The sequence below is a fragment of the Anastrepha obliqua genome, chromosome 1 (assembly GCF_027943255.1).
Source record: "Anastrepha obliqua isolate idAnaObli1 chromosome 1, idAnaObli1_1.0, whole genome shotgun sequence".
In the NCBI taxonomy this organism is placed as follows: domain Eukaryota; kingdom Metazoa; phylum Arthropoda; class Insecta; order Diptera; family Tephritidae; genus Anastrepha; species Anastrepha obliqua.
The window spans coordinates 16,703,487-16,729,174 of record NC_072892.1 but is presented as its reverse complement, the minus strand read 5'-3'; the positions used below and the strand labels follow the sequence as shown (position 1 = coordinate 16,729,174).

The following is a 25,688-nucleotide window of genomic DNA, read 5'->3' as shown; positions in this document are numbered from 1 at the left end:
CTTAACCATAAAGAAAATATGTTATCATGAATCCCAGGCTGGAGTTATAAAAAGGGAATATGAGATGCAGAAATAATTTTTATGTGAAGCTTACGGGAGTAAAAATATTTGCAAAAATTAATGAAATATTTATTGCAAAATTAATGTTGGAGGCATGAAAAAATAAATTAACTGAAATGAAGTGATGAATGTGAGTGAAGTAAATATTCTTTGTTTATTTCTAATGAATATAAAAGTGATTGACGAGCAAAAAGTATTTGAAGGGACCTATGTACCTATGGTACTTACGAGCATGTAACTTATCGTCAACAAATATTGTAAGGAGGGAAGAGTTTGGGGTAATAAATTTATTAAGTAACTAATATTTCCAAATATTATATATTATTTCAAGGCATAGTAAAATCTCAATCAATACCCTAATACCATCGCCTTTCATAAACCAATTTGGCCTCATATGGGATGGTCAGGTCATAGTATAAAATATGAAGAAATAAAGGTGAACTTAATTTAAAAAAAATTGCTGAGTACAAAGTAATTGCCTTTCTATAGCTAAAGTAAGGAAAGCAAAAAAATATTCTTTGTATGCAATAAAAATACAGTGCAACAAAATAACAAAAATTACAAGAACTTTTTAAGGGGTATGAATTTTCAAAAAATCCACTTTTTTGCATTTTCTTAAAGTATAATATCTTAGAAATATTGTGTGAAAATTTTAAGTGAGTCCAACTAATAATTTTCGAGTTATTCAACAATTAAAAAAGGGCGCTCGGACGCTCTGGAGCTCGATAGCAAAACTTTAAATGCGTTTTTCTCAAAACTATGTTTTTTGAACTGGTAATCACAGTAACTTAAAAACCGCCTGGTAGATTTCAATAAAATTTATACTGCTTTTGAAAAACATACAATAAAAAACTCCTGCCTAATCGAAGGATTTTTTTCAAAAATTTCGATTTTTTTTTCAAACTAGGTATAGTAATATAGCAACTGTCGGTTTTTTTTTCTCGACAAGATTATCTATTAATAAAACTAATTTTTCTTGTCCGATTGATTTTAGATGAATCTCCAAGGACTTGTGATGATCAGCGCAAGGCACTTCTGGAGAAATGGGCTGCACACAAACAGCGACAACTTTTACAATTATTATTATTTTTTTTTAATTTGTTACAGTTAAGTCGAAACATGATGTATTAATGCTATGTTTTTATTTTTGTAAAATAAAGTAATTGACTAGCAAAAAAAAAAAAGATTGAAAATCATCATATCTTCGGGCCTCTGATTGGAAAAATTGTGTTTTTACAGTTTTGAAAGCTCATAAAGCCATTTTTGTTGCCTGCTTCATTGTAAAACTGGCACTAATCGACATTGTATATATTTTTTCATTATTTTTTTTGTTACAAAAAATAGCATTTTCATGAGAGAAAATTTTTTTGTTAAATGACTTATAAGGAAAAATAGTGTTTTTAGGATTAAGAAATCTTTTAATCAAAAAATTATATCTTGTATAACAAAACGCACTTTTTTCTTATTCTTTAAGAAAAAAAATTACGGTACGAAAGTACAAAAAATGGCAAAAAGAAGTTACGAAAATAGAAGCAAGTTTGGAACTTAATTGGAAACTTAAATTTTGGTCTTTTTTACCTTAGCAGGTATTTAAATCATTACTGCCAGGGTGAATTTCTATGGAGTATCAGAAGTACCAGGTTATATATCTGTGTGTTTCTCTGCACTTTAATCATAATGAACGTCACTTTTGCCACTTGATAATCTGATTGAAGCAGTAGAAGCTCATGGAGAAGTTTCAAATACGAAGTCTTTGAAAAATCCACTATCGAAGCCTTAAGTCTCCCTACAACAGAACAAAGTACTAACAAATGCACTTGAAGCCATGACTTTAACCGATTAGACAGTTTTAAATGTAGATGATTTAAGTCTTGTTGATCATAGGCTGCTGAGAGTTACATACATATAAACTGTAAACCTCAATGAAACGTGCGGCCTTAAAGGTTTTTCCAGACAGGTTTTCCCTACAATTACTTTCTAGTGTGTAAAAAGCCGAAGGCCATTAATTTTAAACAATTATCTCAATCAGTAGACAGTAAAAGTCAACCATTTGGGCTGTAATCGACAACAAGTCTACAATTGATTGGAGTGCACCGAAAATTTATCACCCATTTCAATTTTTTTTTTTTTAAATTACGCTGAAAGGGAAATCAACACCTAACCATGCACAATAGGCATTGTTAGCGAAGTGTTTGCACACCTAATGTGCAAAATGCAACTATTAAAGTGCGACATTGCCCAAACCGACGATCTTACACTCAATTCCCAAATTGGCCATACTAAATCACTGAGTATCACTACACATGTGTGTGTGTGTGTTTACAGGCAACGAATAAAAGAAAATTTCATAGATTAACAATTACATTAACACCAAACAAATGCGCTGCGGTTAACTTATTTTTATCGCGCAAATCATGGTTGGCACTTAGGGTCAAATGGCAATCAGTCGTTTGTGGTCTGACGATTTTTTGTGGATACAATTTAACTCGAATGCACTACAATGGATCTCGAAATGCATTCAACAATTCGATTTGTCTGTCCGCCGCTTTAGTCATGCACGCTCGTACTATTAAACTGAAACGTTTGGTTGAAAAGGAAATGGATTTGGATTGAATGCTGCAATCAAACGAGCCAATAAATTAAAGCGAACGCTATAGATTCAACTCGAACCAACTTCAAGTGAAATATAACACAACAGGCGGCGGCAATGGAAAAGCACCGGAGCGCATCCCCAATGCATTTACTTGCCAGATAATTCACAGGCTGCGCAATGAAGCCAACATGTAACACGTATATACAGATTGGTATATGAGCATTAGGGCGGGCGGTTTTTTTTTTTTTGTAGACTCGGGTTCAACAAAAAGTCATTAGAAATAAAGTTCCAGAGTGCAAAGTTCTAGATTCAATTTTGAGCCTCCAAATTTTAAAAGAGGCTATCATTAATTAATATGAAGTTAATATGAGAGAAGTTAATATAATTAAGAGAACCTTCTAACCTAGCCACTAATAGAAGTGGTCAAACAAGAATACTAGACGAATACCCCTCACATCAAAAGACAGACTTTCGTAACTCAGTAGAGCTGCATGCAAACACATCCTTTACCACAACTGTCTCAACGAGAGAAGATTTGACAATGGGATATTGGACAATAGAAGTGGAATCAGTATCTATACTGATGGTTCCATGCTAAATGAACAAATAGGCGGAGGTCTTCACTCTGAGTAAATGAGTGTCAACATCTCATTCCGGCTACCCCTTCACTGTAGTGTCTTTCAAGCTGAAATTCTGGCTATCAGGGAAGGCCTGCTAGTCGTAAATAAAAGTGTCTTCATCACAAGCGATATAAACCTATCTTCAGATAGTCCATCGGCCCTGAAAGCTTTAAAATCGCCTAATATTAACTCTCTCTCTCTTTCTCTTTCTCTTAGCATCACAGTCTGTGGTGGACTATAGCTTCATCAACAATCCTCCTCCAATTCAGTTGCTCTCTTGCCTTATTTCTCCAACTACGAAGGTTCATCGCTTTTAAGTCTGCTTCTACGTCATCAAACCATCTCTTTCTTGGTCGGCCTCTCTGTCTCCCTCCAATTGAACGCAAAGTAAACACCCTTTTTTGGATTCTTTCTAATATTAACTCGAAGACAGTAAAAGAATGTATCGACGTTTTGACAGAATTATCACAGTATTTTGTAATAAACCTGCTCTGGGTGCCAGGTCATAGAGACATAGAAGGCAACTGCAAAGCAGATGAACTAGCAAGATTGGGCACCATATTACCGATCCAACCAGACAAAGCGAACATATCTATACCTTTAGCAACTTGTAAGTTTCTTTTAGACAAACACACTACCAGAGCTGTCAACGGGCTATGGACCCAGTCGCTAACTTGTGCACCAATAGAATGACGTGGTCAGAATGGAACACGGGCCTCACAAACCGACTATTGAAATTGAACAGGAAGGACATGAGAAATCTTCTTGGCGTCCTAACAGGGCACTGTCTGATTTGCAGACATGCCAGTAGATTGGGAGCACCCAATAACGACTAATGCAGAAGCTGTAACGACTTTGAAGAAGAAGAGACTATAGAACACTTTCTATGGGGGTGCATGGCTCTGGATAGCAGAAGGTTCAATATTTTAGGAAAAAATTATCTGAATAACTTGGCAGAAGTAGCCAATATAAAAATAACAAGCCTTGTTAGATATATTAAAGCCACAGATTGGTTCAATGAGGGCAATGTAGAGTGAGGAGAGGGGACCATCCTGGTGGTATCACAATGGGCCTACAATAGGCCTAGGTGTGTCAACCGACAACCGCTATACCTGCCTACCTAATATGAGAACTAACCGTTACTTAAGTACTATAAATGTTATTGTTATTTTCTTTTTAATAAAAAGTTGTTCCTGGGTATTTCTTATCTGAAGAACTTATTTAAGGAATTGAATTTAAAGACTGCACAGCTAATTATGTATAATTTTTAATACAATATTATGATAAAAATGTGGCATGTAATTTTTTTTATATGTAAATATAATATTTTTGTTTTTAATTTGATAAAAAAATCGGTTTTCTATAAGTCAAATTAAGGCTTGTAAAACTAAAAATAAAAGCAATATTCCTCTACATGCAAGTCAAATTAGGGCTGCCATAATATAAAAAAAACTAAAAATTTGTTTATATGTAAGTCAAATAAAGGCTTCGAAAAAATAAAATAAAAGTAGTTTATTGTATATCAAAGAAATTAAGGCTTCCGAAAACACATATAATACTTTTTTTTAATTTAATAAAAAAATAAGTTTTGTACACGTAGGCTTGCAGAAAAGTATTTTTTTTATATATAAGTCAAATGAAGCCTACCAAACAAACAAAAAAATTTGGCTTCAAAAAACTAAGAAATAAAACAAATAATTTGTTTATTCTAAATCAAATAAAGGCTGCCACAAAATATATAATAAAAGATATATAAATCAAATTAAGGCTTCGAAAAAAATTATAATACTTTTTTTAATTTAATAAAAAAATAAGTTTTTTATACGTAGCCTTGAAAAAATAATTGTTTTTATTTATAAGTTAAATCAAGCCTACCAAACAAACAAAAAAGTGTTGGCTTCCAAAAAATAAAAAATAAAAAATAATGTTTTATATGTAAGTCAAATTAAGGGTTCCACAAAATTAAACAAAAAAATATTTTTTTATGTAATTCAAATTAAGGCTCTCACAAAATATAAAAAAAAATAATTTTTTTACGTAAATCAAAATTAAGCTTCAAACAAAAAAATTATATGCAAGTCAAATTATCGCTTCCATAATATAGAAAAACTAAAATTTTTTTATATGTAAATAAAATAAAAATAAAATAAAAATATTTCTTATATATGAATGAAATTTAGGCTTCCGGGAAAACATATACTGTTTTTTTTTTAATTTAATAAAAAAACAAATTTTGTAGTTACGTAGGCTTGCAAAAAAAAAATTGTTTATATATAAGTCAAATGAAGAATACCAGACTCACCAAAATATGTTGGCTTCCAAAAAACAAAAAAATAATTGTTTTAGATGTAATTCAAAATAAGGCTTTCCCAGAATATAAAAACAATAACTTTTTATGTAAATCAATTTAAGGCTTAAAAAAAATGATTGTAAATCCAATTTTGTTTAAGTATATCAAATTAGGGCTTTCAGAAAATAAAAACATTTTGTTTTTTTTAACGTAAATTGTTGAATTAAGACTTCCAAAAAATAAACAAAAACAAACCATTTTTTGTTTGCAATTCATATAAGACTTACACAAAATAAAAAGAAAAACAGATCTTTGTTTTTTTATATAGAAATTAAAGTAAAAGTTTTATTAAATCAAAAATATTTTTTTTACTTTGTTTGTGGAATCCCAAATTTTGTTGTCACAATTGTTATGTTACAGGTATTTATGTATTTTTTTAGTGTTATGGTACAACTTTAGTTTTATTGTATATCTCTTACTTTCATTAATTTCTTTTTACATTTTTCTACTTTCTACGTTCATTGCCAAAGCTCCTCTCTATTTTCGTATTAATTAAATATAGGTGCTTATCAAATTTTGGGGGACACGAAATAGGCTTCATTTGTTCCAATGAACTTTTTTTTTAGAATGCCATGTAGAATCTGAATTTGCCAGGAACGAGGTCGAAAAATTCGTTGCACACAAATTGAACCACCCTAATGTGATATTATTCCAAAAATATATCTAAGTATAGATATGTTTATTTATATTCATGTGTATATGTGTATTTGCAAGTATTTGAATATATATATTGTGTGTATACAGTCAGCGTCAACAAAAAGTGTACGCCACATATTGACAAGTTTTGACTTTTAATTTTAATTTTTAATCTCAATTATGACTGCCCTCTCTTGCGAATTAATGGCAGTGCGATTCCAAAATGTAACAGCGTTAAGTTTAAGTTTTTAGGTTTGCATCTGGACAAATGGTTAACATGGAAAGCCCATATCGAAGCAAAAATTAATCAGTTGAAAACCAAAACCAAAAAATTTTTTGGTTACTTGGACATAAGTCACCACTATACCTAGAAACTAAATTACTATTGTACAAAGCTATATTACAGCCATTATGGACTTATGGCATTCAACTTTGGGGCACGGCCTCGAATTAAAATATAGAAATCGTACAGAGATATCAGTCGAAAACTTTGAGACTTATTACAAGTGCTGCCTGGTTCATCACTAACAAAGCCAGTAAAATAAAAGATGAAATGGAAAGATTTAGCACAGCCTACTTACGCAGGATCAGCTACCACGAAAATTCTCTGGCAATTATACTTTTAGATAAAACCAATAAAATCCGTAGACTTAAAAGACTTCACGTTTTGGACCTTCCATATCGAAATTAGTCATACACTCATATTCCCCTAAAAATGCTTTTCTTAACTTTATTATGTAAATATGTAAATAGCTCACTGGAGATCAATAATGCAAGTTATTTAGGCAAAATGTTATATAATTTGCTTATTGTTCTATGAACAAATAAAGGTGCTAAATGAAAAAAAAAAGTTATTATTTTATAAAAACACATTACAACAAACCCCATATAAAGCAAAGTTTAAAACTTTGTACAAAATTTGTAAGAATTTGGAAAATTTTAATCAAAATTTCCAACTTTCTACTCAGAATTTCTGAAAAAAAAAATTCAAGTATGCAATTTTACAGCCCATTGAATTTTGTTGTGGTAAATTGCAAAGTTCAAGTAGGTCAAAAACCACACTGATTTTTGGAGATTTTTTCGCTCGCGCTTTTGTTCATTTTCTTAGTTTTTCACAGTTTTTTATATGGAAGAAAACACCCAACACTGTCAGCAGACAAAATTGTCAAAAACCAACTCGATTTTCGAACTATTTTAAACTTGTACTTTTTTCTAAAAAAATTCGAAACTTTGATGAAAATTTGTGGAATTTTTACAAATTTTATATAAAGTACGAAACTTTGCTTTATATGGTTTTTATTGCAGTATGAACAGAATTTTTATAAAAACACTAGCTGTACCCGGCGCGCGTTGTTACACCCACAACTAAAATAAAAAATTTAAAAAAAATCAGTATACAAATATTCAATTCATTCTAAACCATCTAGTGCCCTCATTGAAATGACATCGTTGTTCAATTTGTTCATCACTCTTTGCCATAAAATAAATTTGAAGAAACTTGCGATCTGCGTCCGGCAATGGTAGAAGCGATCCGGCACGATGATAAATTTCCCCTTTGACTTTGAATGTTGGCATGTAATTTTCGCTCACGATGTTCGTTGCACCGAACGATGTCATTTGGAAACATGAATTGTACAAGCGGATATTTTCCAAGAAATGCTTTGACACACGTCTAACACCAGATAGAAACGTTGACAGTGGTTCGGGTGGTAAATGTAATTCTGGTAGCTTAACTTTTCCACTGGCGCAACACATTTCAGGTGTTTCATTTTTAAATTTAAGTGCACTACAATACATGCAAATTTTATCCATTTTTCCAATGACGACATTTGCATGAAGACTGTAATCATTATTACTGTCATAATGGAATGCACTAAGATTCAAATCAGCGTGCAGTGTTCGTCTTGATCGAGCCGTGCTTATTCGAGCATTTTGCTGCCTTCTTTCCCGTAGTTCAGTTGCCTCAGAAGAGGGGTCTGATTAGTATGTATTCGATCCGTTTCTAACCTTACTTCTCGTTGTTCAGACGATTCAAACAAACGGGTCTCAGAGGTGTGTACTCGAAGATTTTCCAACCTTGATGCCCGTTGCTCGTGCTCTTCTCTTTCGTCATACTCATTTTTATGACAATCGGTTGAACGGGGCAGAAGTAGCTACTCTGCAGCGGCACCTGGTGGCAAGTGGCATCAATGAGCATATTCTACACACACATTCTCCGTGGAAAAATGCATATATATACCAATTTTTATAATAATCGGTCCAGTAGTTTTTGAGTACATCGATGACATACAGACAAACATTCATTTTTATATATAAAGAAGATAAGTGAAATTGCAAAATAAGTAAATTAATAGTTAAAACTTATCAATATATGGTATACACTTTCTTTTGACGCTGACTGTATTTGAAATTGAACATGAAATTCAATCGCTGCCACTTGAATCTTGCACTGCTTAAGCATTTGCAGTTGCATTAAACATTATTGTTGTTGTTTGTGTGTATGAAAATCCACTTACATTACCTCACTTTAGCCGCTAGCTGTCGGTTTATTAATTGCTCAGCGAAATTGCATTAAATTTCTATTATTTATTGTCATTCACAAGCACAATACTGCCAGTAGCCGTCAGCAGAAAGATGTGGGAGCTATTAATTAGACAGATTCCAGTTGACTTATTCATGCGGAATTCTTATTTCAAATTTACAATACGCAATACGTGCAGCGACGACAATGAAAAGAATTGAAAGGTTTGCTGCCAAACGCTCACGCTTTCAGTTTCGTTTAGACTCTTCTGCTGCTCTATGGAATTGTTCGCCGCGCCTTCTGCTTGTAACACACCCATACGATGACCATTACACGTTTTATGTTTGCACTCGCATATAACTGTCAACTGCAGCAAGTCTTCGCACAAGTTTATTCACACATTAGTATGTTAATGTGGCAGCACTCAAAACAAGTTTGTTGCTTAAGTCTTCTGTCTTCTGCCTTCACACTCTAACACACACACACAAGGCAGGGTATTCTAAACTTCTCAACTGTATACATACATATGCGCGTATAGAATCAGGTGAATGTTTGGCACTATTACGTCAGCTGTGAAAAAGTTGCTCAAATTGTGGGACAAAGTTTATTGAAGAAAAAAATTTAAAAAAATTAAAAAAAAATTAAAAAAAAATTAAAAAAAAATAGAAAAAAGTATTCAGCCAAAAACGAAATAAGTCTATAAAAATATGCATTAATAAATCAAGTGAACTTTTTTCGGTGATAAATTTAAATAAAATTTGCTAGATAACTGTAAACAAACTTGACCAAGCCATGGCTGTAGAACTACTTACGCTGAGTTTGCGTATGAATTATCCTCACTATGAGCCACAAAACCACTTGGTCACTTTCGAAAATTCACATTTGTGGTGCATCGCAATTAGAGACTAAAGAAATTAGAGACTAACACCCAAAACATTTAGACATTTGGGGTGTTGCTTGCATACAGCAGCACCTTTTCCTTCTTACTGATAGAATTGCCATACTTGCGATTTCAACCTCCAAGTAAGAGATGTGCTTTCCACACTGAGGCGAGGCGTTGCTAAATTAATTTTGTTTATTTTTATTTTTTCACCTTCACATCTTCACATCTGCTTTTCATAGTTTTACATTTCATAACTTTTTCTTTTGCTGCACATCGATTGAAGCTGCATCTCCTGCTATTGAATTCCTGTGTCGCGTCTGCCTCAATAGATCTTAACAACAAAGCTCCACACAAAAAAAAAAAAAATTATTTGCAGAAAAATTAGTTGAGGTGAAGCGATTTCGCTTCAGCCATAAACCTGAATTTTACAAAAGTACGGAAAAGTAACAAAAGGGTAACTCTTGGCGTCAGCGCAACAAACAACAAAGTGTTGCAGCAACTCATTTCGCTGTCGGTTATAAAATCATCTTACTTTGCACTTTTATTATTCTAAGCCTTAGCGTTGCTTTGGTTGTTGTTTTGCTCAAACAATTATATGCTCTTTTGATACCTATGTACCGTTAAAATTGTGCATATCGCAATTTGATATACTCCTATTTGAATTTTTATTGTTTGCTGCGCGCTACATTTTATTACACCGTAAAATATTAAATGGGTGTCTATCATAAATAACGATGATTGTCAGTTTAACTCTTTGCTCTTAAAATACATGCCGAGCCACCGTAAGCCCTATGCTAAAAATGACTACTAAACGACAAAACAAAAAAGTTGAGCTAACATTCACTGAGCTTATGCAATGCCTTGGGAAAAATTATATATTATTAAATGCAAAATAATTAATTTTTGAGTAGTTTAAGGAAATGCACAACAGGTGAAACAGGTTAACTAAGCAACAAAACTGCTGAAATATCATATTTTCACACATTCGGTAGTGAGCCTTCGAACTGAAGAAAATAAAATTCTGTTACTTTAACTTATTACCCGTTCGAACAGCAAAATTAAATGCCTATAAAATCACAGAAATAATTGAAGTTGACTGGCATATTAGTAGTCATAGCATTGCCCAGGCGCTAAAGATCGATCATTAAAAAGGTTAAACCATTTACGCAAAAATTTTACACAAAAATAATGCATTTCTTTTTCCCCAAACTAATATTATTTAAAAAAAAAATCACGCCTCAAAGTAATAATCCATATAAATAGCAGCGTAACTAATTTAGTCGAACGTTCGAAGCAGATTAGATGGATTGGCCACATAATAAGAATGCCAACGAAATAATCCAAAAAAGAGTGCTTACTTTGCATGCAATTGGAGGATGAAAGAGAGGCCGATCAAGAAAGAGATGGCTTGATGACGTCGAAGCAGACTTAAAAGCGATGAACCTTCGTAATTGGAGAAATGAGGCAAGAGAGAGACTGTATAGGAGGAGGATTGTTCATAAAGCTATGGTCCACCACAGACTGTGAATCTAAGAAAAAAGAGACAGTTCCAGTTCCTAATAAAGGGTTTTCCAATAACAGGTGATATTTAGATTAGATTAGAGATGATTAACGATTTCTTATGGCCGGAATTGGATGGTATTGATCCGAACAACGTTTATTTTCAACAAGACGGCGCTACGTGCCACACAAGTAACGAAACCATTGATCTTTTACGGGAAAAGTTTCCGGACCGTGTTATCTCTCGAAGAGGTGATCACAATTGGCCAACGAGATCTTGTGATTTAACACCTTGTGACTTTCTTCTTTGAGGCCACGTGAAAGAGAAGGTCTACGCCAACAGCCCAGGCAAAGATGGAACTCGTGAGGCTATCGAGGTCGTAGGGTAGCCACTTTGCAATTTGGTTATGGAAAATTTCATGAAAGGGATATTGTTCTGTAAGCGTGTTCGTGATGGTCATTTGCCTGATGTTATTTTCCACTATTAACGGCATACCTTCCTCTTTATAATGAAATAAACATCCGATCATTTATATTAAAATATAGCACTTTTCTTTGGATATCACAAGAGGTGTTAACCCTATACCAATTAACCCTATACATATTAATTTATGTTCAGAAAGATTAGTCTACCAAATTTAATATGTTAATTCTAACTCGACTAAAATAAAATCTCCAATACTCAACCACTCATAGTTCTCGTATTTTTGGACGGCTATAAGTGATGTTCGTTTGTGGCCTAGCATTTTCTAACAAAACCCCAAAAGGGTATATGCTTTACCCAAAAACATACCATATTTATCCGATTGTAGGTGTTGAAAGTTTATGACAGCCAGCTGCGAGATGAGCTTTTGCTGCACTTGTTTGAAATACTGCCAAATGAGCTGGGTAGGAAGGTTAGATGGCAAGAGTACCACGGGTACACTACAAGTATTATATCAGTAAAGTGCCGTTTTGATACCATAATGAAGACCTCTATCTGCAAATGATTACAAAACCTAAAGGAAGAAAAATCATTTTCATCCATCCAATGCTGTTTATGCTGCTGTACGACAAACCAGATGGTCAGAAAATAAAAGCGATAACGTCTGGCGCAGTTCAAGGATTTATTCTCAGCCCCGATCTCTGGAATCAGAGCTACGATGACATATTTAGCATAGAAATGCCAGAAGATACATATCTAGTGGGATACGCGGACGATATAGCGGCGGTCATACCAGCTCGGGACACTGCGGACGCTAGAAGGAAGCTGAACCAAGTCATGATAAGGACGCAAATATGGCTTAAGGACCATGGCCTCGAGCTTGCCAAACATAAAACCGAAGTCATCCGTATGGCACGAGGTCACATGCCACTCGAGGCCAGCATACAAATAGGTGACGCGTCCTTAGTGACCCAAAAAGTAGTGAAATACTCAGGTATTCAACTTGACTGCAGGCTGACTTTCTGGGCCCAGATACGGCATGCAACTACCAAAGCAGTAAAGGTCACGGGTATGCTAAGTAGATTAATGGCAAACATCGGTGGACCAACACAGAGCAAAAGAAAACTAATAATGGCGGCCACAAGCTCAATTCTCCTGTACAGCAGCGAGGCATGGAGAATTTTGCTAACTGCAAAGCCAAGCGCAAAGCACTGCAAGTCGAGCAACGAACAGCAGCACTCAGTCTCAGTCGCAGCAATTATCGTGATCAGCGGGCAAATACCTGTCGACCTCAAGTTCCGAGAACGAATGGATGCGTGGGACTACAAAAAGAAACACGGCATCACTAGCTTCACAGAGCAGAGATGCCAAACCATGCTGCGGTGGCAAAGCCGATGGGACACTGAACAGAATGGCAGATGGACGGCGAAAGTTATTCCATCAATTGGCAAATCAAACTACTTCTTAACTCAGTTCCTCTCAGGCCACGGCTACTTCCGAAGATATCTATACCACATGGGCAAGGTAACCCATTCCAAGAGCATTTACTACGAAGAGCTGAGTCATGACGCCGAACACAAGTTTTTAGTTGTTACAGATGGCTCGCTCGGAAAGAAATGCTCTGAGGGAGCAGATTGGCGATATCGCACCGAGCAACATAATCAGCAAAATGCTCGAACGCGAGGACAACTGGAACGCGGTAAAGAAATACATCGAAAACGTACTGCGGAAAAAAAGATAGACCTCAAGACAGTGCAGCGGATAGACACAAGAAGACGATCCTATAGCATGAAAGCTGGCTACAAATATCGCCGACCCAGACATGGGTGAATAGAATTGGTTCTTTATGGAAGGCGGTCTGGGCCCTCACGAAGTAATATAGATAGCAGTTGCGGGAAGGGTGTCTCCCCAGAAGGGGAGGAGAGATCGTTTTAGTGGCCTCACTACACGACGCAGGAGATGACGGTCGATCTAAGTGTGAAGGCATTTTGAATCCTACCTCATCCACAAAAAAACAAAAAAAAAAAAAAATGTAGTGGAAATAGAATGAAATAGAACTCCATTTGTCTTGCGCTTCTTTTAAGAAAGAAATTGTACAGTTTCTCTTTAACAATGGTGAAGAGGACACGGATGGCTGACATGGAATCAGTTGAGAATATCTTTTATTTAAGATTTATTATTCAATCAAATTAAAAAATCTTAATAGATTAAAAAAATGGGGTATTTGAACAGTAGTAGGCTACAAAATACTTAAGAGGTTACATATATATATCTAATTGGCGCGTACGCCCTTTTGGGTGTTTGGCCGAGCTCCTCCTCCTATTTGTGACGTGCGTTTTGAGGTTATTCCACAAATGGAGGGACCTACAGTTTCAAGCTGACTACGAACGGCAGATATTCTTTATGAGAAGCTTTTTCATAGCAGGAAAACACTCGGAGATTTGCCATTGTCTGCTGAGGGGCGCCCGCTTTAAGAAAAAAACTGTTTCTTCGTTTTGGTGTTTTGCCGAGATTCGGCGGTCGAACTGATTAAAAGTAAGTTAATATTATATTAAATTTAAAAATTGATTTTTTAAAATTTATTTGTGCATAATTTCTCAATTTCGCCAGAATTACAATTAGCAACATGCACCTCCATTACCAGTAACCTGTTTAAGCTGAGCTTAGCTTTGAATGCTCACTACTTCACTATATTCAGTTTCTGTTATATATTTAGCTTAAATCAAAACTAGGTTAATAGTTCAAATCCAATCAATTCTAGTCAACCGCTTAAGCTCACGCAAATGCTTAAGTCGCTCAGCGACTTCTCGCACCCCCCACTTTGACCACTTTAAACTCAAAATTAACCACAAAAACAAAACAAATAAAAAAGTCTCAGTTGCAAATTAAGCTAAAAAATTTACGACTAATTTCAGCTTGATGACTTTCGCTTTTTTTACTCAAATAAATTACATAAGCACCTCTGCTGGCTATTCATTATTTCGTTATTCTTTTCCTTTCCATTTGGTGCTTTCAGTTATTTTATATTATAAATAATTTCTTGCTTCATCGTTTCGGTTTATTGACCTATTCATGTTGGCGTAGTGTTTTGAAAAGCTGAGAATAATAGAAAAGTAAAACCAGCGGCAGCATTTGCAAATTTTTCAACAATAGAAATTGGCAGCCCGCAGTTCCTGCTAATAGAAAAAGGTGCATCGCCGCTGAATACTCTATTGAATTTTTGAATTTTCGCAATTTTGAATTTTTCTTTAGCAAGCGCGATTTAACTCACGAAATAGGGATTATGCGGTAATGTTGCACTTTCATTTTTGCACAATTTAATTGATCAGCAATTACTTAATTGCCTTGCCACAATGCAAAAAAGTCTATTGTATTTGTATGCTTTTCGTATTTCTATTTTTATATATATATTTTTTTTTCAATGTGTTAAGTCTCGCATTTGCTCTGTTTGCATTGATTTCCGTCCAAGTCGAAAGCAAAGTCGTTACTTTTTTGTCATTTGCGTGCATCTTTTTTTATTCAAGCGTTCATTACGCTTATATAAATACTCTACTTTTGAATTTTTCTTTAATTATTTGCCTATTATCATAATTTTCAAAAAGTTACTTGCCTATTGCGGAAGTGATTAAATTTCAATTATGTTTGGGTGGTGCGATACTAAAGAAGCGAAGAAGCGTAGAAGCGTGGCAAAGGTGTTTGGTTGTGTGTGTGTGTGTGTGCTTGGCATTGCTTTAAAACATAATTTCGAATAGCAGAAAACTAAAGTAATATATTTTTATGCTTTGATGATACAATGAGAATATATTGGCCATAGCGAAAGCTCCATCCCTGCCATGCTAACTATTGCCCACGAAGTAATTCTTATTTCAATTTATTAAACCGAGTGACTCGTAAGGTCAAGTCAAGATTTGTGCCGCATAGGCTGACATGTGACCAAAAAATTGATAATGCACCATTTTAGCATCAAGATTTTCTGCCATGAAAGCAAATTATTTCTTTGTTCGCCTTAAAACTTTTGAGCTTATAAAGGGTAGTTAAATTTCAAGGGCCGATGTTGAATGTAAACCACACCTAAATTGGTGTGGTTAATTGCAGCCCGATATCACTTCGCCAGCGAGTGGCACGGAATACGGAGTCCAGATTCCAAGAGTCTATCCGACATAACGGCCAACATTTAAAGGAAATAATTTAAAAAATCCGCACTTATCCTATTTGTAATTGTTATTTAAGCAAATTTTCATCTTTAGTAATTATTTTCTAATTTAGCTTTTAATTACCAATTCGGCCACTGGACACCCTGTATATATATATGAATGCAATCACATATTTCTTACAGTAGTAGGCATGCCAGAAAGTGAAATGCTTTTTTTTTGTAAATACTTACTTAGTTAACTCTATCGCAACTATGCAATCAAATGTTTTGCGTTTTCACAATCAAAAGTCAGTTATGCGCGTAGGAAGCCTGGATTAGGAAAAGCTAATGTATTGTGCGGCATAAATTTTATTTTTATTTTATATGTATGGTTGTTCAGCAACTTTGTTGCTTTTTTCGTTTTAATTTCCCCATTAATAAAAGTGCAATTAATGACAAACACACAGCGCAATTAATAACGAATCAAAAATCTTGTTGAACATCATTTCTACCAAATCTCTCAACAACGCATGATATTTTCGAAATTATGTTGGAAATTTGTTTTGTTCGAAATATGTTTTACTCTTCGCTACTCTACTTGCTCTTCATTGTTAGCTGTATGCATAAGGTTCAATCGTTTAAATGTTGTGCCATTCATGTAATCTACTCGCTGATACATCGCTCTGTATCTCTTATAATTCTTCAACTTAAAGCGCATTGGTCTTTGTTCACGTTTGCCAACTACTGAAAAATATTTTCACTTCATCGTCACCTTCTCCGGCAATAACATTTCGTACGAATTAGCTGAGCTTTGCTGCATTCAACTACATACATCAATGCCTGTCTACCCTGACAATTGCCAGCAATCACTTATAGAATTCCTATCTTGAATGCGCTGAGCATCACTTAGTCATTGCTTGATCCGGCACCTACTTACTGAGCCAACCTAAGTGCAGTTTGTTGAGAGAAAGTTGTACTCATCAGCATCTCATTGAGCATAAAATGTGGGCACTCCCTTCAACCATTTCAGATCTAAGCAATAGGAAACTTTAAAGAAATAGTTACATTGGAGTTTTGAGAACTCATCATACCTGCCGAACTTTCATCTAATCGAATACTTCCTTCTTCCTGCACACATTATTTTTAAACAATTATTTTAGGAGGAAAATGAAGATGGACTCATTTGCGTACCAATTCAAGTGGGCGCCGCTGTATAGAAGTGAAGCATAGCTTCTTTCGAAAACGATCACGCAGAAACTCTAATGCTTCACCAACAATGATGATAATGTACAGAATATTCTAGCCCAACATCATAAGTAATGGCAAACTCTGGAAACCAACGAACTCGGGGAGCCCATCTTATGCCAGATTCCTCAGGGAAGCAGAAGCCACGACCGGCTGGAAAAGATCAACCTAAACAGCCTTCCATAAACACAAGTTGGTACAATGCTAACCCGATAGTAGATTGGGCAGTATGGGGTACTGTCATGGCCGAATCTATGGAAGTATTTTCGAAATACTCTGTGCTCTGAAAGAAATTGGATTAGGCGGAAGTTTGTTTTCCCATGGTTCCTTTCTAACCACGTCGTAAGAATGGATGTTACCCCATGCGTCCATCTACCTTTTGGCGATCTGTTCCACCGCTCTTGCCAGTGGGCGATCGCATGACGCCTTTCTTCTTCTGCAATAGTTTTATGACGTGGTCTACCTTCGTATTCAGATAGGCTTATATCGTCCCCTTAGTATAACAATAGCCTATGTGCTCATAGGCTATTATTTTTTATTGAATTTTTGGATTCTCCATCGTCGATTTTATATGTGGTCAAAATTTTGTCAATTTCTAGTTCCACAAAGTGGATCAAAACGTCAGTCAAAATATAATAAATATTATATTTACAGACATAACGAGATTTGAGTGAGAGCTACTTTCGACAAAAAGTTTGAAATTCATTTTCTCAAAACATCAAAAAATTTATAGGCTATTTTAATACTAAGGGGACGATATACACTCTCTGCATTTATTTCGCCAAAATGTCTACAGGGACTAGTCCTGCTATAACGAAGGAAGTATCGTCCGAAATTGCACGGAAGCCGCAGATAGTCCGCAAAGCGCTTGGCCGATAGACGGCTGTCAGTTTTTTGGTGAAGCTATTCAAGTTCAGTGCATCAGCCCAGATCAGTTCAGCATACAAAAGAACCTAGCTGACTACCCTGCTATATAAAGTATTTAGTATTCTTTTGCTGTGGCTAGGTCCGCCATTGTTTGTCATGATTCGCGACAGACAGGACTGCACACTCGATGCCTTCTTCACAGCGTATTCCAGATGCGATTTGAAGTTTAAACAACTGTCAACCAACTCTCCTAGGTATTTAATAGCGGGGTTTGAACTAATGGTTACGGACCCAAAATATACATTTATAATTTCTACTATCTTCCTGCTGCTTATTAGAACTATATCGGTCTTATGTTCAGCTAATTCCAGCTTCATAGACCTTAGCCAAGTTTTGATCCTGCTTAATGATTCGCTGGCAATCCTCTCAATTTCGTGGATATGTTTTGCTACCATTACCACCGCGATGTCATCCTCGAATCCAAGGAAATTAGTTCTATGGGCCATATCCAGTCTTAGAAACCCGTCATACATTAGGTTCCACAGCAGTGGGTCCAGAACTGATCCTTGAGGAACCGCTGCTGATGCGATAAACTCCTCAACACCTTTGTCACTTCTAAACCTCAGTTTACGGTCAGTGAAATAGCTCTCAATTATTCTGATTATATAACTAGGCGACCCTATTGTTGCGAGGGTTTCTAATATACGCTGCCAGCTTGCTGTGTTAAAAACATTTATAATGTTCAGAGTTACCACAGCTTCTGTTTGCTAAATCTACCACGCATTTGACAACATCCACTGTTGAGTGGGATATTCTGAAGCCAAACTGGTATGTGGATAAAATACCTTTATCCTCAGCGAAAGACGACAACCTGTCGCAAATAATTTTCTCCAGCACTTTCCCCATTGTGTCTAGTCTAGACATTTTGGTCGGTAAGACTCGGGTTCGCCAGGATTTTTGTTGCCCTGGGGTAGAAGCACAAGTGGTTGCTTCTTCCACCTCTTTGGGAAAGTGCCTTCGTTAATGGAATACCACCATCTAATAGCGTACGTTGGAGTAGCCTTGTAGTATCCTTAAAGAAGTAATCTGGAGAAAACAAAATGCTGCTTTAAGAAGGATATCTTCCATTTTTACACTGCACCCCAAAGAGGAGATATCTTTCACCACCTCGATATTGTAACCAACAATAGTGCCATGTCTGGCAATGTGTTCAAAATACAGATTATAGCTCACATGCAGAAAATAATTCATCTTATCCCTGCTCACACGTAGACCAACGCTTTTTGCAACAAATTCCAAATCGTTGCGGAATTATAGCATAAGCTTCATCATGCTTCATGATGCCTTTGGAAATATTCTATGTACACCATACGTGAACAGTTGATATGCAGCGGCAATCAGGCTTTAGATTCCAGCGGCCAGCCAAACTTATAAGACGCGCATTTAGTCTTCTTCAGACAAACTGCTTAACATTTTTTATTAGCTATTCAATAACTATACATATGTACAGTTGTGTTCACAATAATAGCAACAAAATATGTTGCAAAGTTTTGACTATTTATTTTTTTATTTAATTGTTTTTTTATTTTTCCAGACAAAAATAGTTTCTATTAAAGGGTGTTTTTTTAGAGGTTAGGTTTTCAAGTTGGCACTACTTTTTTCGTAGATGGTCTTTTTGACAGCTGTCACTTGATTTATACTCAGTTTGGTTTGTCATTTCATAATGAATAGACTTACACCTGAACAACGTTTGCAAATCGTGCAAATTTATTACGAAAATAATGGTTCGGTTCGCGCGATGCATCGAAGAAAATTTTGTTCAGCGATGAAGCTCACTTTTGGTTGAATGTGTATGTCAATAAGCAAAATTGTCGCATTTGGAGGGAACATAATCCACAAGCCATTGCTGAGACGCCGTTACATCCTCAAAAAGTCACTGTTTGGTGTGCTCTATGGGCAGAGGGAATCATTGGTCCATATTTCTTTAAAAATGAAGCCGGCCATAATGTTACAGTCAATGGAGAGCGCTATAAAGCCATGATTAATGACTTTTTCGTGCCTGAATTGGACGATGTTGATGTGGACGACCTTTGGTTCCAACAAGACGGCGCTACATGCCATACAGCCAACGCAACAATCGATTTATTGAAGGAAACTTTTGGTGAGCGCATTATCTCGCGCCGTGGACCTGTGGCGTGGCCTCCAAGATCGTGCGATATAACACCGCTGGACTATTTCTTGTGGGGCAATGTGAAGTCGCTTGTCTACGCAGATAAGCCCGAGACGATTGACGTCTTGGAAGAGAATATTCGGCGCGTTATTGCTGACATACGGCCCCAATTGCTACAAAAAGTGGTCGAAAATTGGGCCTCTCGGCTGGAATTTATTCGAGCCAGCCGCGGCGGCCACTTGCCCGAAATCTATTTTAAAACATAATGGCAAACCCTTATCTTTATAATAAAGCTAAATTCTTGGCCATAACATTAAATTATATACGTTTTATTTCATCTGGAAAACCTAACCTCTAAAAAAACACGCTTTAGGACAAAAAAACTGAATAACCTAGACTTTCAAACTTTGTACAAAATTTAAAAAAAATCTTACACATTCTCAACAAAATTTCCAAAATTGTTAAATGAAATTTTTAGAAAAAATTCGGTTAAGCACTTTTAAAAGCCATTGAAATTTGTTACTACAAAGTGCAAGTTAAAAGTGCCTAAACCATTGATTGTTCTTCGCGGCAGTCTTCTATAGTTTGCCATTACACGAGTAAAAAAAATTGTAGCATTCTTTGCATGAAAGAAAATGCATAGCATCGTCAACCAAAAAATTATTAAAAAATCAAAGAGAATTTTCAGTTACCTTAAACCAGGGCGCGTTTATTCAAGGTGGTGGCACTAGACCAACAACAATGTTTTGTACGGTTGATTGTCATGGCAAGGTATTGGCGAAGTATATTAGAAAACAAAAAATTAATTCGCCTTGCTTTATTCTGTGCTGACAGCCACATGGACACGGCGAAAGAAAAAAAAAAACAACTCAGCTGATTTACCAACACCACCTTAAATAGATTCGCCTTGCCTTAATCTGTCTTTTTATTAAAACAAAATTGAACAGGCTGCATACCTAGAATTTTCTTAACCTCTGAGAAAGAAGTTTGAAATTAAGTGATTTTTTTTTAATTTTGCACAAAGTTTGAAATTACAAGTTATATGTTCGTTGTTGTAGTTTAAACTATTAAAATTAATTCATTAGAAAAATTAAAAGAATTATAAAAAGTCGACGCGCATTTTCAGCCACCTTAAACTGCCTTTTTATTATAATCAAATTGAACGGCCAGCATAACCAAAATTTTCTAAAATTCTGACAGAGCTCGAAATTTTCATGAAAATTTGTAATTTTTTTTTCATTTTACATAAAGTTTGAAAGTTCAAGCTATGTGGTTTTTATTGTAGTTTAAACGATATTTAAAAAAAAAATTAATAAAAAAATTCCTAGGTATGGTTGTCCTTGTTGTTGTTGAAGTGGATGAGTGTTTCTACTGAAATAATTCTGATTAGCGACCAGCACCGTTTTACTACACTGCTCTCCTCTTTTTTTTTTTTTTTTGTTTCTATGTCAGATCCATCTTGTGAGGTCCAAGTATAGCAGCAAATCCTTTATCTCGATGTCTGAAATCTCATTAATTTCCTGTAGGAAAGGTTTACCGAAAGAGCGAAGTTGTGCCCTAGCTAGCCCTGGACATGCACATAAGTAGTGGAAAAGACTTTCCTTCACCTCTTCCGCTTGACAGCTTCCGCAGATTGGATTGAACGGGAGGTTGAGTCAGGCTGCATGATCCGCTACCTTCCAATGACCTGTAAGGGTTGCAGTGATGCATGAAATATTTGATCGAGATCATCCTAACAGGTAATTCGTAACTTACCTATGTATGGTAGTACTCCTAACCAGGCTGTGTTGTAAAAATTTCAGATATTTGCTTCAGTGTAGAGGCCACTGCAACTATTTTTTAGGCTATTTATCCCATGAGAAGAAATTGTGAATCCGATGACCTAGCCAGGAAAGGTACTATCCTTCAACTGCTCAGGGATAGAAATACTAATGGATCACCTATGGCCACGAGGGAAGTATTAATTAAGAATAAGATCATCCATGGGGCAAATCACCCCAAAAAGTTTTTGAACTTCAATGCCAACAGAGCAAAATCTGCTCTAACCCTAGATAAAAAGGGTCTCAGATTACTCTGTGGAGCACTTTCAGGTCACTTTGCCTGTAATAAATATTTAAGTGCAATAGGACTATCTAGCACCAGTTCATGCAGGTTCTGTTGTGATGAAAAGCAGTCCATGGAACCAATTGTGAAGCATTAGGTCACAGGAGACACAGAATTCTGTGCCTCGTACCCACCAGAGCATGAAGTCTTACAAATACTCCCTCCTAAGCATCTGATTCGATTCCTCGCAACACTAAATAATTAAAATTAAGTATCATACTTAGGGGCGCATAATAGATCAATCTGGTCGCAGTGCATAAAGGTCTTAGTCTAACCCGTACAACCATTACCATTACCATTATCATTACCATTACCATCCATGTGGCTAATAAGACATGGAGAGATGAAGAAAATGCGTAACAGCTGGACTACAATGGCCGTAAATAAACAAGAAAAAGGCAAAGGAACTCCTGAGCCTCTGAAGAGAGGATATCTCGAAAGTTGGGGGATATATCTGGACCTGTAAGGTCTAAATGTGTTGGTCGTACAGAAACTACCACCATAACCTAACCTAACCTAACCTCAAGATATTTATTTCAACTTGCAAGTACTGTTCCACAGTCTGCTTTATCGTACAGGTTAGAAAACTCATGAGTGAATTATGAGCGAAATTTTGGCGCGATGTGATTCCAGAGGAGCTACTAAAATCAGAGGAAAGTTTCAAAATAGCTAACCTTTATGGTTTAATTTAAACATTTAAATTTATGAAAATAGTATAGAGAAACAATTTTTTTTTGTAAAATTTGTATCTAAGCGCCAAGATTCAATTATCTTTTATTCAATTATCATAAAATAGGCACTGATAAAAAGTTCGGGTTTTTTTTTTTTTTGGAATAGTGGGTGTATATTGTATTTTCGCTAAGCCGACTGTGTCTGTAAACTAAGCCAAAGCCGCGAATTGCTTCTATTTCTTCATGTCCTCCTGAGTCTAGACTGCGAGTAGTCGCTTCCCAACGCTGCTTAGGCGAGTAACCACCAACGCAAAATCCAGAACCGTGTACGATGGAAGAGTTTTGTCAAGAAGTGAACAAGGAAAAAAAAGTTGAGTGGGCATTTCCATGCTGAATGTTCTACCGTGATAACTTAAACTCGCGAACATTCCAAGGGTACTAGTTATACCCTAAGTAAGAGCTCTGCCAGACCTCACATAACGGGCAGCCCACTAAAGCGTAGCCTATTACAGGTACCCTATGATCAAAAAGTACCGGGGCGGCGTTGTGCACCATGAGTACCTTCCCTCGGGCCAGATAGTCAATAAAGAATATTATTTATCCGTTTTGAAGCGTCTGAGAGATACTGTACGTCGCAAACGGCCGCAAATGTGGGCAAACAATTCTTGGATTTTGCATGATGATGACGAGCCCATATCGTGCTGGATTATTTGACCAAACCCCAAGTAAACACCACCGTATTCACCTGATATAGCCCCATGCGACTTCTTTTTGTTTCCCAAGTTAAAGTTACCACTTCGTGGAAGGAGATTTCAGTCAATAGAGGAGATCAAAGAGAATGCGACGAAGCAGCTGAAGGCCATCCCTTCGTCGGCCTACCAGGGGTGCATGGAGGACTGGGCTAAACGTTGGCTCATGTGTGTTGCTTCAGACGGGTCATATTTTGAAGGAGATAAAATAAATTTGTCTGAAATTTAACTCTGTTTTGTTTTATGTAAAACTTCACTTAAAGAGGGGTCGCTTACGCTAGAAAGAATACAAACGTGAATCAATTTGAACTCACCTTGGTTTTCTAGATATATTCCGCTAGCTGTAAAATCATCCGATATTGTTAATAAATCTTGTTTGTTTTTTTTTGTTTTGATATCGAAAATTTTCAAACTCTTCTCACGCCCACACTTTACAAAGCAAACAAAAAGTGTTTTTATTTTTTGCGCGAAAAGAATAATTCGTCGCTTTGTTTCGTGGTCCTCTATTGTTCGTAACTTTTTTTTTTGATTTTGTGATTATTAAAATTTTTGTAAATTTGTTACGCAAGTGTTAGTGTGAAGATGCAAGGCATACAGACACACATAAACACAAATAAATTTGCATTGTTAAAAGCACAGTGGGAATAGTAGAAACATAGATGCTACAGCGCAATGTTTGATGAATATCAGAATTACTAAGAAAAACTTTTGTGCGTGGCTTTGAAAAATACCGAAATGGTGGAAAATAGTATGTGAGAAAACGAGATATACTGCAATTATTATTTATAATCTCATTACGCCTTTGATATTTAAATATGTATGTATGCGTTTGCATAAAAGTCAAGTTTAATCTGCACCACAGCAACGATTTCAAAGAAAAGGCAGAGCAGTAAAGCCACATCAGGTTTTTGTAACTAACGAAAAAATTTCCAAAAGGGTTGGGAAACTCGCCATAAGTTTCGCTCAATTACTGAAACACTGCTCTTGCAACTTCTTATCAAAAGCGAATGAAAGTCTTTAGCAAAAAAAATAAGTAAATTTCCATAGAAAAATGGAATATGGTCTTGTGACTATTTGCTTCGTTGCTGTTGTTGCTGAGTCGCGTGAAATGGTTAAAGTGCAAAAGATCACAACGAGCGCATGCGAATCGTCTACCACTTCGCCAATGTTGTTATACCGAGAATGCGAGTACAAAAGCAACATCATAGCATCAGCTTAACAAATGCACCAGCAACAGCAGCGGTGCTGTGGCAACAGCAACAGCAACAACTTTAGCACGAGCGCCAAACGATGAAGACGCGACCGCAATACAATTGGGGAGCGTTCTTGTCTGCCAATTCACCGGCCAGCAGGCTAAATCTGTGGCATCGCTGCTGCTGCTGCTGACTGCTGGCTGCTGGCGTTGCTTCAATGCTGCTTCGGTCTCGCATTGCGCTGTGTTGTAGGCGCTGCAAACATTATTGCCAAGGAAAACTTGTTAACATTTGCGCAGAATGCGATTTTTCATTTTCTACATTTCCATTTTAGGGCACAACAATCAAAGGCTCATCAGCTTAGCCTGGTTGAGTGGTCTGGTTTTGTGGTGTGTTGGCCGGTTGATAAAATATAATTTGGGTCACTGGCGCACATATAGAAATTAAAAATTGTTTAAAAAATAGTTCTTGATTCCAAATATGATTTTTGTTTTTATTAAAAAAAAACCAGTTGTTCAAAAATAAATCCATTCCACATCAAATAGCATTGCACACAAATAACACACACAGCAGTGTAAGCAGTTTTAAGAAAAACAAAAAACACAGTCGATGGCAATTTGCAAATATATTTACTTTATAACGTGCCACACACCGCAGCTATTGGAATCGCACAACCGTTCGTTTCGAACTTTAATCAAGAACTGAAATTTCATTCATGCACATTTGGGCATAAAAATTCATAAGGTGCCGCCGCCACAAGCAGCCAGCGTGAGGTGCACACACACACATATACCCATGCGCTCGCACTGGGTCACAAGGCAGAGCACGACGCGCTGGCAGATGCCGTTGGCACAAATCGTCAAAACAATGCGAAAAACAAACCAGCAAGAAAGCAACACCAGCAACTGCAGATGCTCCGAGCAGCGTAGATGAACCCGAGCGCGCAGCGGCGTGTGCTTGAAAAGTACAAC

The 25,688-nt window shown here is 36.1% G+C and overlaps 1 protein-coding gene across 5 annotated transcripts in view; it reads right to left on the bottom strand.

Moving 5' to 3' along the window:
* The window catches only part of LOC129252918 (mucin-5AC), a 124,206-nt gene extending 98,789 nt beyond the window's left edge, over positions 1-25,417 (bottom strand). The window contains exons 1-2 of one of the 5 annotated variants that reach the window (XM_054891083.1): positions 25,351-25,417; positions 23,839-23,865 (exon numbers count right to left, since the gene is read on the bottom strand). The gene's annotated coding sequence lies outside the window, so the exon portion shown is untranslated. Of the gene's footprint in view, positions 1-23,838; positions 24,041-25,350 lie in introns of all 5 variants that reach the window. The other 4 variants (XM_054891082.1, XM_054891080.1, XM_054891081.1 and 1 more) reach the window with 4 other exon arrangements.
* Positions 25,418-25,688: the final 271 nt, after the last annotated feature.